The sequence below is a fragment of the Vulpes lagopus genome, chromosome 19 (assembly GCF_018345385.1).
Source record: "Vulpes lagopus strain Blue_001 chromosome 19, ASM1834538v1, whole genome shotgun sequence".
Classification (NCBI taxonomy): Eukaryota; Metazoa; Chordata; class Mammalia; order Carnivora; family Canidae; genus Vulpes; species Vulpes lagopus.
In genome coordinates, this window is record NC_054842.1 from 51,114,292 (window position 1) to 51,127,692 (window position 13,401).

The window sequence follows — 13,401 nt, forward strand, 5'->3', positions numbered from 1 at the left end:
AGGGGAAAAAAAAAAAAAGGCAATGAAACAGGGAGAATGAGGAAAATAAGTTACTTGATTTAAGAACTTTAAAACAAGATATTGCCATGGATTTGAGCAAAACCGTACCCCAGAGGAAGGGTTCATCTGTCCTGTCTGGCGTCGATTAGGGATGTCACCAGTTGCTGGTGGCCTTTCGTAGGCACTGGCCATGCGTGCTGTGATTGCGCACGGATTTGGGGGTACTTTACGGACACTCTCAACTGCTTTGTGTCCAGAAAGTTCTAAGGCTGTGAGACTGTTGGGAGAGCTCGTAAGAAGACACATGTGGCTACGATGGAAACAAAAGTGGGGGGAAGCCACAGTCTCAGCGAGGGGAACAGGATGAGAGCTGCATGTGTGCAAGGGCTGAATCGTCCCACAGAAGGAATAGTTCTGAAGGACGGAGAGAATCAGGCAGCGATCGGAGAGCGAGGCTTTTGCAATCAAGAGTAATCAGCGAGAGATGAGGCAAAGTGATTAACGAAATGGAAAGCATGGCCCACGGGGGTAGAGGATCACAAGCCACACGATGTCCTTTGGCCCGGGTTAGTTCAGGAGAAGGCCAAGAGCTTGTTTGAGAACTTAAGGCTCACATCTGTTTGTGGTAGACCAAGGCCAGGCCTGCCTGCAAAATAAGTGGGAAACCCCTACACCCTGCGCCCAGGTGGAGATAAGGAGAGACCGCCCCGGGCTGGGCACAGCAGCCACTTCAAGGTCTGGAATCTGGACAGGAGCCCGAAGGGAGGCGCCTGCTGCATACCTCCAGTTGTGCCTTATATGGCAGCACCACTTGTTTGGGGTTGCTGACGTGGAGGGGGGCTCCCCGGACCCCCAGGCGGCTCACTCTGCAGGCTGCCGGGACCACCACATTTCTGTGTCTCGGTGAAGCATAAAGGAGGCATCGGGCAGCTGCGTCTGCCTTACTTCGTGTCCATCCTGGGCCCTGCTTACGTGCTGCTTTGGAAATGAGTCAAAGTGCAGCGTCTTTGAACTGAACTCAAAATCTCATTCTTGCCCATTCTCTCACCTAGGCCAGGTTCCGCGTTCTGACTCTCGTGGGCTCCAAGCGCATTTGGGGGAAGCTCCTGTTAGCAGCCACAGGGGGTGCAAGGCCTGGCCCCCCATCTGCGCTGTCAAATGAGCGGTAGATTCGGATGCGGTGTCTGCTGAGGTCGGGCGATTACTGCCTCGGGAGACTTTCAGAGATCTATTTTGGTGGAGAAAACGGCTGACGGTACTTCCGTGTCACTCGAGAGGGGACAAGTCCACCTGCCTTAAAAGTTCCGAGAAACATCTAACTCCTATTAGGGAGAAATGTGTTCATTGTTCGAGGCTTTATCTCTTAGTCGCAGTAGACGGTGGCAATGGGGTGCAAGGGCCGCCTGCTCAGCCTCTTCCTTTCCCTCCGAAAGCCTCTCCTCAGGCACCTTCACAAGGCCAAGGGCGCCCTACAACCCAGTACCTCAGCACCGCCCCTCCCTCGGGCAACGTGAGTAAGTTAGAGGCCAAACTGGGTCACTCTGAGCACGAAAGGGAGCTCTCTGGCTAATTATGCCCGACAGCAGACCTAACCCGGGGTCATCTAGGAAAACTGAGATTCTAGTCACCCTATAGATGGACTAATCCCAGCGTTTGCCTGCCAAGGCTCCTGAAGGATCCTGTTCGGTCGTGGCCCCCGCTGGAGAGGCAGCCCCAGGCTCTTCAAGCTGACCCTGAGCCACGGGCCTGCACTCTAGTGGAGCATGTGATCCGAGGCCGGTAAACAACCCTAGGCTAGTGCCTCGGGACACCAGGCTGAGGCTTGGCTGCACAGGATCAACCTAGTTAAGCAGACTCTGCTGTGAATTGGAAATCCTGACCGAAAGAAGCCAGGGGGCAATGATCCTAATTTTTCTGCCTCCGCACAGTTCACATGTTGGGTGCACGCTGCCATTGTCAGTAAGTAGCATCTGTCATTACTCTACGGTTCTCCAGTGCTAGCGACTGGGGAGGGGGAGCAGGAAGCTAAAAATCTCCAGCAACGTCTGCTGGAACCTCTGATGTACACACCCTTGACCAAGAATCCCAGGTCTGGAAATACAGGAGACAGACAGGCTGGCACACTTGCAAAATGCTATGTGAAGGGCTGTTCATTGCAGTCATGTTTCACTAGCAAAAGACAGGCCCCCTAGAATCACCGAGCGATCAACAGGGAACTTATTAGTAAGTTATATGCATCCGTAAAATGTAAAATATGAGCGTACTAAATGGGATGACCTTCAATATAGAAGTGAAAAAAGCAAAGTACCAAAGAGAGTAAACAGTGTGCTGCAGTTTGTGTAAAGGGTGGGGCAGAGGGAATGTGCGTGTGAGTGTGAGTTTTTACTTGTATATGCATAAAATAATAAGGGGAATACAGATTCCCTCCAGGGAGAGAAATTGGGTGACCAGGGGGAGTGAATTGGAGCATTTTCATTATACATACTCTTTTCTACTGGTTGAATTTTGAACCATACGAGTTTATGACCTATTTTGAAAATGAGTAAATAAAATTAAAGATCTGGGATCTATGATAGCTCTTAGGTAGGTGCTTAGAAATACTAACTCTGTCTTTGTCCAAAGGGCACCTAGGATCCCTGTGGGCGCGGTGCACTCAGGAGCACTGGGATTTGGGGACTGGAAGTTTTGGAAACGGGGGGGCAAAGTCCTGATGACTCAGCAAACATGTGCTAGACACCAGAGGAATTACAGACATGAATTAAATATGTATTTACAGTTGCATAAAACGTGAATATACTTACTATGACTGAACAGTATGCTTAAAATGGTTAAGATGGTAAATTTTGTTATGTGTTTTTTCACGATTTAAAAAGCAAGGAAATCATAAATAAGAACAAAACAAAATTTAAAACCATTATAGTCTACTTAGAGCCTGAATATAATCTAGGGTTCTATCCACACATGATGCTCAACAAATGTTTAATAAATGGAATAGAATGGTCAGAAGAGAGAATGAAAGTAACAAATTAAAACAAAATGGACCGAGGGGTGCCTGGCGGGCTCTGTCTATAAAGCATGCGACTCCTGATTTCAGGGTTGTGAATTCAAGCCCCATGTTGGGTATAGAGATTACTTAAAATAATTAAAACCTCTCAAACAAAAACAAAAACAAAAACCAGGGGCCCTGAGTGGCTCAGTGGGTTAAGCAGTGGGGTCATGGCCTCAGGGTCATGGGATGGAGTCCGTGTCAGGCCCCCCATGCAGCTGGAAGTCTGCTCGGGATTCTCCCGCCCTCTGCCCCTCTTCACCCCCATTCCCACCCCCACCCTCCTAATTCTGACAGAGAGGGTCAGGGGTATATGCATAATGATACAAAGGAACAGAATGAAGGCTTTGGGACCCTACAGCCCCGGGATCCATTCCTGGCTCGTCTCTTTTTCTGGCTCCTTGCCTTGGTTCCTCGTTGCCTCCCGGCATATATATCCCCCCTCAGGACGACTCCCCGTTGTGGGTGAGGCGGCTCAAACAAAGCACCTAGCATGATGCTAGGCACGTAGGCCAGACTATGTGCTTTACGTTTGTTGGTCCTCCCGTGAGATTCAGCGAGAGCCTTAAAGGTGAGTAGAAATACGATAGCCTGGAAAAGGTCTAAGAAAAAGTTATTTCAACTCAAAGGACTCTTAGAATTGGGTGAGTCAAGCGAGTAAGGCTTTGGGATTTTCATGAAAACCATTCAGGGGACTTAGATAACTTTTTTCTTAAGATTTATTTATTTATTTGAGAGAGAGAGAGAAAGGGAGAGGGAAGGTTTGGGGGAAGGGACAAGAGGGAGAGAATCTCAAGCATACGCCCCACTGAGATCGGACCCCGTTGGAGGGCTCATGGGTGGTTTGATCCCTTGACCCCGAGATCATGAACTGAGGTGAAACAGAGAGGCAGACGCTTAACCCACTGAGCCACCCAGGTGCCCCGTAAGTAAGTCTTGAATATGCATGAAGTTCAGCACAAAGACCTAGGTCTCCTCTTTCCTTTTTCTTTTTGTTTCTGCTGATTTTCTTCTTTTGACACATCTTACATTTTTCTTTAATCCTTCTCCTTTCCTTCTTCCTCTTCCTTTTCTCCCCTCCCCTCACCCTTTTTTACGTCTGAAGATAGATTGTATTCTGAAAACCATCATTATTTTCCCAGGTCATCTTGGGAATATTACGTGACTTTTCTGAAACAGCATGGTTTCGTAGGAGTTAAGACCTGGAAGGAGCATGATTTCAAATTTAAATCAGGAAGAAGAGCCTATTTGCCCCACTGAGACATTATTTAACAAGGAAATGAATGATAACTCCTACCGTGTACTGAGTGCCTGTTAGGTACTTCACAAGCAGTATCATGATTTTTCACAACTGTAAGGCAGATAACTGCCCTATTTTTGAGATGAGAAAAATCAAAAAAATCCTAGATTTAGCAGAACTAGGATTTAAGCCCAAGTCTCGGTTCCAAGACTGTGGTCCTTCCTGGATACTATCCTCCTTCTCTAAACTTCTTGAATTTTTCTGGTCTCCCGTCTTTAGCCTCGTACTAATTTAGCTTACAGCCTTCAGTTCTGGAAGCAGTAGTTATGTTTAGTAAGAAGAGCAATTAGGTCATCTATATAAACAAGAAACATGACAATAGTACTCCTATCTCTTTGTTGGATCTGAGAGTAGAATTTTATTTAATAGATGCCAACGTTATTAATAGCTTATTAAAGTACATGAAAGACATGGGAATGCCTTTGATTCCACCAGATTCTCAGAATGATTAATACTGAATCAATGAATCCCTCTCCCTAAATTAGTCTATTTTTAATGCCCAAGGTCATATACTTGACCTCTTTCTGTTATTCCTTTCGTTTCATCCTGCTTATGCAGTGAACAGAATTATCACCGTACAGAAAAACACGGAGAATCCGTGCTCCACACTTGGGAGAAAAATGCATCATTTTGAGAATTTAACAACTATTGTAGATATTTTATTCATCTGTTCTCTTAGTGACTTAGAGCAATTGTCAAAAAGCCTGTATGCTTTTAGGCTGGTGCCTGCTTTAAATGTCAGTATGTATTCTTTAATCTTTCAAGTGTGATTTGTAAGGCTCAACAGTTTTTTTCTTCTTTTTTTTTTCTTTTCTTTTCTTTTCATTTTTTTTTTTAACTGAACTGTGAATGTGTCTGAATACAACCAAAATTAGAACAACTCCTTGGGAAGTTTCTTTGCTTATAAGAGAAACGGCTCAAATAAGATAGCATACCACTGCCTAATTTCTGTTTTAATTTTCATGAAATGCTTCTCTCTGGTCTGTGATGTTCTAACTTTACCACTGGTGTCCACACACACACATGCAAACACGTAGACATACACACACACACACACACACACACACACACACACCCCTACACACCTAGTTCTTTGAATATTTCTAAAATACATTTTTTTTTCCCCCTGGAAGAAGGTTAAGACTTAAATGTTGAAAGAGGAGGATATTCCCGGGCCCTTTGCTAGAATGACAAGATATTTTTTTGTGGAAATGACTTTAGAGAATATGTATCCAAAGTTTTCATTTTACAGATAAGGAGACTGAGACCCAGGGAGGCAAAGTTACATATCCAAGGTCACACAGCTGGATGGTAGGAGGGACAGGGTTGGAATCCCTTTTTTTTTTTTTGACTTTCAGACTGAGATAGGGTAGACTGATCAGAGGAGGAGCAAGCCTTAACACAACTTAGGGAAAAGGTGCCACTTTGCAACAATGTTCCCTTGCTCCTGGCCACCTTGTGCTACCTCCTTAGTGTCTTTTATCAGAACTTTTGGTTGCAACTTACAGCCCAGACTCTTCATGCCTGCTACCTGCCTTCTCAGCCTATCATCCTCCCCAACCTGACCCTACTCCTCACGGGTGCTGCTGCTGCTGCTTCCCAGTGGAAACGTATTTTATAAACCCGCTCAGAGTTTATGGGAGGTCACTGAGAGTGGTATTGCCTAATGCCAAGGATTAAGGGCAAAAATGTAGACAGCGATAGGAGAGAGGTTTCTACTTTTTAACTACACTAAGTAAGTGATGCTGGTTGGGAGAGGGAAGAGCTTAGTTGGTGGAGTGGCTCTTAGCCACCTAGGCCACTATCAACCCCCCAGCCATACAAACATCTTTGTATAAAGTCAAGCTTAAAATGCATGGTAAACATCAGAACTGCTATCTAGAGCTCGTATCTTAAAGCCTGCAAAACAACTAACCTTTATATAGTTCTTTACAGTTTACAGAGCACTTGCACATACATTTTCCTCTGAGTCTCAAACAACTATGTGAGCTCACGAAGCCCATCTATGTTGTTATTTAGAGGGAAGGCAGAGGATCCAAGTTAGAGAGACTTACTCAGGGTGGACTCAGATCGGGGTCTTCTGATTCTATAACTCCCAAGAGCTTTACATTTCAGCACTTTGTCTCCTAAAAAGCCCAGCAGCAAACACAGTAGTAGCCATTTGGGAAATTGGGCCACATTGTTTAGAAGGTATGATGGTTAGTCTTATGCGCCGTCTGCAACAGGTCCAGGCTGCTGTGCAAGCTGCCCTGCTGCTTGGTTATACGATCCTAGAAGGTTATGTTGAGCTTATTTAAAATACTATTTCCTCAGCGCTGTGGCAGGTGGGGTCAGAATGTGAGGCACAGACATGCACACCGGATAGAATTTGGCTGGTTTTGGATGATTCAAATATGATAGTACACACTTGCTTATTTGCCCATTTGTTTTTGTGAAACGCTTCCCTCTTGCATTCGTACACGGAGATTTTTTTGGATGAGAAAGCTGCTATCTACGGGAAAGTGGGCTTCCCAGCGTCGAACCCCACTATGAAGCTGGTCTCCCCACTCACAAGACCTGAAGCGGCCTCCTCCGTCGGCCCTGTTCATCTTTGGGCCTAGAAGAGCTAAGAACAAATGTTCCCTTCGGCATCTCTGTCCTGAGAGCAGGGATGGGACTGGGCTACTCATACACACAGTCACTCTTTCCAAACGCAGATGTCACTTTATCTCCCCTTGGGCAGAGTAAATAAGGCAGGGAGAAAAGCCAGGACTGTTCCATTAATGGAGCTCCGGTCACAGGGAAGGAGTTGTCAGGAGTGGGAAGACATGCTCCACCCTATTGTACATTAGTGAAGCTTCTGTGACTTAATGTAGGTAAAACACTTAGGGCCTGGTCTAAAGTCACTACTTGATTAATGGAAGCCCTTTTAATTAGAAATCCACAGACTCATTTCTGGTGCTAGCTCCTCCATTAACTGAACGATTCAGGGCAAGAGACCACATCTGTCTTGTTCACTGCTGGATCCCCAGAACAGACACGGGGGCCTTGCATAGCACCTGTAAAGAGGATGATAATCCAACAATAACCTTGTTTTTAAATAGATTAATTTTTCTCTCTGAATTTGCTTCCTCATCCATAAAATGAGTAATTTGATCTTGACATTTAAATTTCTTCCTTGCTCTAATGATCTAATTCCGTAATAAGGAATCTCAGTAAAATGTGATACACCTCTGCATTTTTTAGGTTTACAAACAACAACAACAAAAGGATTTGCTGCCAGCATTCTCATTTAGTCTTCATATTTTGAATTCCAATATTCACAAAAGGCAATTCACTGAGAATAGCAACATATGGGGGCACCTGGGTGGCTCAGCCCGTAGAGCTGAGCGTCTGCCTTCAGCTCGGGTCACGATCCCAGACTCCTGGAATCGAGCCTCCCCTAAGCAGGGAGCCTGCTTCTCCCTCTGCTCCTCACCCTGCTCGTGCTCTCTCTCTCCCTCTCTCTCTCAAATAAAATCTTAAAAAAAAAAAAAGAGAGAACAGCAACATATGTATAATTCTCTAATAATGTTAGGGTCAATTAATTTTTCTCTATCCCCCAAACATCTTGGTCAATTTTAGTAATAGTGCCAGCATTTTCTTCCATTCCTTATAATGTTTTAAAAACTTCCATCTTGTGTGGACGAAAAGCTGATCTGCATTAGTCAAGAGTCCACAGCCATGCTACTCTAAGTTCTGCTCAATTTAAAAGTTTAGGATTTTATGGAACAAATCCAATTCTGTCAAGAATTCAGATCACTGTTTTAGGAAATCTCTTCTTTGCCCACTGAGCCAAAAAACAAAACCATTCTTAAGTTGTTACATATCAGAGACGAGAAAACAGGCTCAGGTAGTAATACGACCAGGGCGAAAAATAAATGGTGAGCACCGTTCTGAGCACTTTTTAAGGTGCCTTTGTATTTTATTAGTATCTTAGTAAGCAATTGGTACTTATGCTCATGCTCTCCATCATCCACTGTGCAGCTAGACAGCTCAAGTGTTCTGGAAGAGGGCATGCACAGAACATAACAGAATTTGGCACTTTTTCATTAAAAAGTCTAAGATATCTTATTTACATTTGAACAGATTAGCGAACAAAGGCAAATATCATAAATCTAGTGAACAGCCTCGAAAGGCACAGTGGAAAATAACACAGTAGGTGAATGAATTCAGCAACTCTAAAAACAAAGGTTTTTTTTTTTTTTTCAAGACTCAGATCTTCTTTATGCGCTGCTATTTCAGTTTGGAGTCTACAAGACTATCTATCTACTTTGTGTCTGACTTATTTTCCTGTCAGGCAGGAACTGGAATTTGAACTTTGCTCTCCAAAAGCCAAAGGCCAACTAATTTAGAAGGAGACTCTCAAAATCAATGATGGTTTCTTCTAGTTTCATTAGCTCTGTCTAAAGTGATGAAAGGATGTGATTCCCAGATAACTATGATCCTTATTGCTATTTTTACAAATCACATTAATTTCTATACTTAGTTCTGATCACTTGTGGCATTCCTGAGGCAAGTCTGGATTCATGCAGCATTCCAATCCCGAGTGCCTTTTCAAGTTTCCAACAGAACTCTGTGCTGGTGAGTGATGATACCTTTATTGTAGTAGCCCCAAGGTGTGGAAGTTGTTTCCTGTGGCCTAGACTCAGCCCATCCCCTCCACTTGTTGAAACATCTGCAAATACTTTGTTCATTTCAGAGGCATCTGACCACAGCTAGCCTCCCATCTGGATTGCTTCCTTTTTCCTGATTGCTCACGTAAGGCATCAATAATCTGGGAAGGAACTGAGCGAGAGAGAAACTGGGAGGGCCTAGGGATTAGAATGGAGGGCTCAGAGGTTAGCTCTTAGGGGTTTTCTCCCATACGCATTCATTAATTGACTCATTGAATCATCATGACTGATTGCATGGTACCAGCAGTGCAAGTATCAGTATGCAGCAGTGTCTGTCCTCAAAGAGAAAACAATCGATTGCCTGCAACATTTATTGTCTCAGGTGGGGAATTACAGTAACTGGTTTATACTAGACAACCATTTCTACCAGGTGTGTTCTGCGTGTAAAGTTCCACCGTTGCTTGCTCGCTTTTTATTTATTTATTTATTTAGTCTGTATTTATTTATTTATTTATTTATTTATTTATTTATTTATTTATTTTTAAAGATTTTATTTATCACGAGAAACACACACACACAAGAGAGAGAGGCGCAGAGACACAGGCAGAGGAAGAAGCAGGCTCCATGCAAGGAGCCCGACGCGGGACTCGATCCTGGGTCTCCAGGATCACGCCCTGGGCCGAAGGCAGACGCTCAACTGCTGAGCCACCCAGGGGTCCCCCACAGTTGCTTTAATTCTTATCTTTGGTAGGTAGATGATTCATGGCGTATTTTACTTCATTTGTTTCCCCACCTTGAAAACTGAAAAGCAAATACTCTCAATTTCAACAAAATGGAAAGCAACACTCTCCAAAGGCTTTTGTAAATAATAATTATTAATTAATTTAATAAATACCATCGGAATCGTTACTTGATAAGTACGGTGATAGCTTCTGTAGCGCAGAGTAATCCTATGTCTTCATCTGTTTCATTTGCTTTGGTCCTACGTGTTAAGCCATGACTCTGACTGCTTGACTAAGAGAGAGGCTATATTTCAGAAGGTGTTAACACAGTTGGATCATTTTCATGCTCTTACAGGATATTAATTCCAAGTTTTAAAATATATTATGCCCGCATTTGCACATTTTAATAAGTTACATTTAAACTCTCATTTTATTGTAATCAAGTCATACAAAGAACTAATTAACTCCATCCCGGGAGTTATTGAGCAATGATTATACCTTCAAAGCACCAAGTGATTTAAGGTGTATACAGGGCGTGGCCCATCCACCCAGAATTTCAAAATGACATGGTTCTTCAGGTCCTGTTGGGGCTCATCTATCTGCACGTCTCCCCTGCAGGAGTGTGCACTAATCAGGTCACTACATCCTGACACTGCAGTCTCTACCACTCATTGTTTGCAACATGACGTAATGTCAACAGACCACAGAGAAGTTAGCAACGGGAAGAGGAAAACACTTTAATACCCAAGGCCATCCCTAGGGTTCAGCGGGACATATATCCTATATCAAATCACCTGATATCAAATCCAACAAATGAGCTCGGCCAAAAGGTTGAGCCATGTGGTCTGACTGTATCATGTTCTTCAGTTGCAAGGCAATCCCGAGGCAACCGGTGGTGAGTTGACATTTCTTCCAGTTTGCTCAAATTGAAAAGGCAGTTTTGTTGCTCTGTCATTGCTTCCTCTTTGCCGCAGAACATTTCACACAGCATCGGGCCTCAGCTAGTTTTCACTTATCTAGATATTAGTGGAAACTGTGGAAGCTGATACAGGTCGCTGGTTCACTTCTTCAGCCTCGACTTCTCCCCCTCCCCCGGTGTCCTCTGGCTTGCTGCTCAGAGCAGTGCTACTCAATATAGCATGAAAATACATGTCAAGGGCAGACGGCAGCTAGTTGCCTGAGAACTCTGAAGAACAGAGAGCCACTGCGGCCCTACAGGGCTATGTTCAAATCAGAAAAAGATACCCCTTCCTCAGGTGGATGCAAAGCACGTATCTTAGCAGGTGACGGTGGCGCTGGGATTCAGTGCCCACCCACCTCCTCTGCACGGCACCATTATACAGTCAACAACCTGCACGAGGGTGTGGTGTCCTGGCAAAAAGGGCACATGTGGCCTCAAAATGATGGCAGAGGGCATTGAGAAAGATGAGGGCAACTTGGATGTGGAGAATGATGGAAAACAGCAGTATTGTTTGGTTTTGACTTTTCCTTTCCCCTCTAGTGATCTCTCCTAAAAGCTGAGGCCGGGAATGGGTTTTACATTTACCAAAAAACACACATCATGTATTGCTATTTCTAAGGTGATCTGCGCTTAAATAGAGACCAAAAAATTAAATATTACATGATCCATTAGTTTTTGTGTTTACTGCTGTATCTCCAACACGCAGAACAATGCTTGACACACAGTAGGTCCCTTAATATGTTGAGTAAATCTCTAATCCAAGGCTTTCAGTCATTGAGCAAAGGAAATAATTATTTTTTTAAGATTGTGTTTGTTTGGCAGAGTAAGAGATGGAGAAGGCACAAACAGGGGGAGTGGCAGGCAGAGGGAGAGGGAGAAGCGGGCTCCCTGCTGAGTAGAGAGCCTGACGTGGGGCTTGATCCCAGGACCCTGAGATCATGACCTGAGCCCGAGGCAGCCGCTTAGCTGACTGAGGCGCCCAGAGCAATAGGGAATTAAACCGAGAAATTCCCTCATCTTCAAGACTGCACAGATCCAATCAGGAAGGGTCATCAAAAGTTAGTTTTCTCCGAGGCACCTCATAGGTCAGAGGTCTCGGCTTTCATATAAAAAAATCATCACCACAAATGCCACTCAATACTGATTATTTAGAACTTCTAACGCACTTCGTATTTGTCGACTCACAGTGAAGGGTCAGTCAGATATTTTATATAAGGATACAGCCTCCAACACTGTATTTCAGTACTTGCTGGGCTAGGTACAAAAAAAAATGGTGACACAACTGTATTTAACCATTATTTTATTCTATTATTTTTTAAAGATCTTACTTGTTTGAGAGACAGTGAGTGGGAGGAGAGGCAGAGGGAGAGGGCGAAGCAGAGTCTCCGTGGGGTTCAGTCCCGGGACTCCAGGATCATGACCTGAGCTGGAGGGAGACGCTGAACCGACTGAGCCACCCAGGCGCCCCTAAACATTATTTTATACTCTCGTAATTTTATATATGTGTTGCCATAACAGCGGTGTGTTATTTGTAGTCCAATATATCGCCTTGCTCCAAAGATCTCAAAGCACCTTTTGTGAGCAAGGAATATTCCTCCCCAGGCCGCTGGTGAGGTAGGTACGCTGTAAGCATTATTTCCATCATATTAGGATCACACATGAGTCATAAGGCAGTGGCAGCAGTGCAGTGACTCACCCAGGCTCTAACTCTCCGAGAGCACTGCCTACACGTTCATTCACTCATCCCTCCCTTCACTGAAAATACTTCTTTGATGCAGCTGGCTAGGCCATGAGGGTCAAGCCCCCACTTCCTTACTGAACTCACACTGCAGAAATATCACAATCTTAAAAAAAAAAAATAAATAAAAATAAAAATCTGCTGACAAATGTTTAAAATTCGGAGCAGAGACTTCACGGCACATTGTGATTAATCCTAATCGTTTCACAGTGACTTGCCTACCACTGACTCACTAAGGAAATGACTGAAATTAAGAAAAAAGAAAAGTAAAGCTACACCTCTCCATGTTAGGGGTGTTCATCACGTGTCTGTAACACAAGGCCCTTAAAAAGAAAACGTTTGCCTGGTGCAGCTAAATACTTGCATTTTCTGTGTCTAATTAAAAGTTTCCGCCGCGCATTACAGTTGAGTCGGTACAAGATGTTCGAGGCCATGGGAAGGGGCTGTAGTGGCTGCCTCGTGCCCTGCTCTGCGTTTTTTCTTTTTTTTTTTTCAGTTCATTTGTCCTGTTAAGTCCTCCTACTCTTTGTACCCGAACTGAACCCGCAATCGTTCCTCGGGCCAAACCGAGCCCCGGCCTGGACCCTACAAATCGCGGTTCTCGCAGGCGCGGGGCAGAAGCACCTCGAGGCCCGTTTAAGGGCCCTGAGCTCCGCGTGCCGGGGCCGCGGCCACCGCGTGGGGCGGACGCGCGGGGAGGGGGGGGGGGGCGCAGCGGGGCGCGGGGGGCGCACGGGGGGTGCAGCGGGGGGCGCACAGGGATGCGGGGGGTGCAGCGGGGCGCGGGGGGTGCGCGGGGGGCGCACGGGGATGCTGGGGGCGCATGGGGGTGCAGCGGGGCGCGGGGGGGCGCACGGGGGGGCGCATGGGGGTGCAGCGGGGGGCGCACAGGGATGCGGGGGGTGCAGCGGGGCGCGGGGGGTGCGCGGGGGGCGCACGGGGATGCGGGGGGTGCAGCGGGGCGCGGGGGGTGCGCGGGGGGCGCACGGGGATGCTGGGG

The 13,401-nt window shown here is 45.5% G+C and overlaps 1 long non-coding RNA gene across 1 annotated transcript; it reads left to right on the forward strand.

Annotated features, from left to right (window-relative positions):
• Nucleotides 1-1,831: 1,831 nt before the first annotated feature.
• LOC121478649 lies at nucleotides 1,832-9,125 on the forward strand. The gene is made up of 3 exons (XR_005984571.1): nucleotides 1,832-1,959; nucleotides 8,854-8,948; nucleotides 9,067-9,125. It is a non-coding gene; the product is annotated as an uncharacterized LOC121478649 (long non-coding RNA).
• Nucleotides 9,126-13,401: the final 4,276 nt, after the last annotated feature.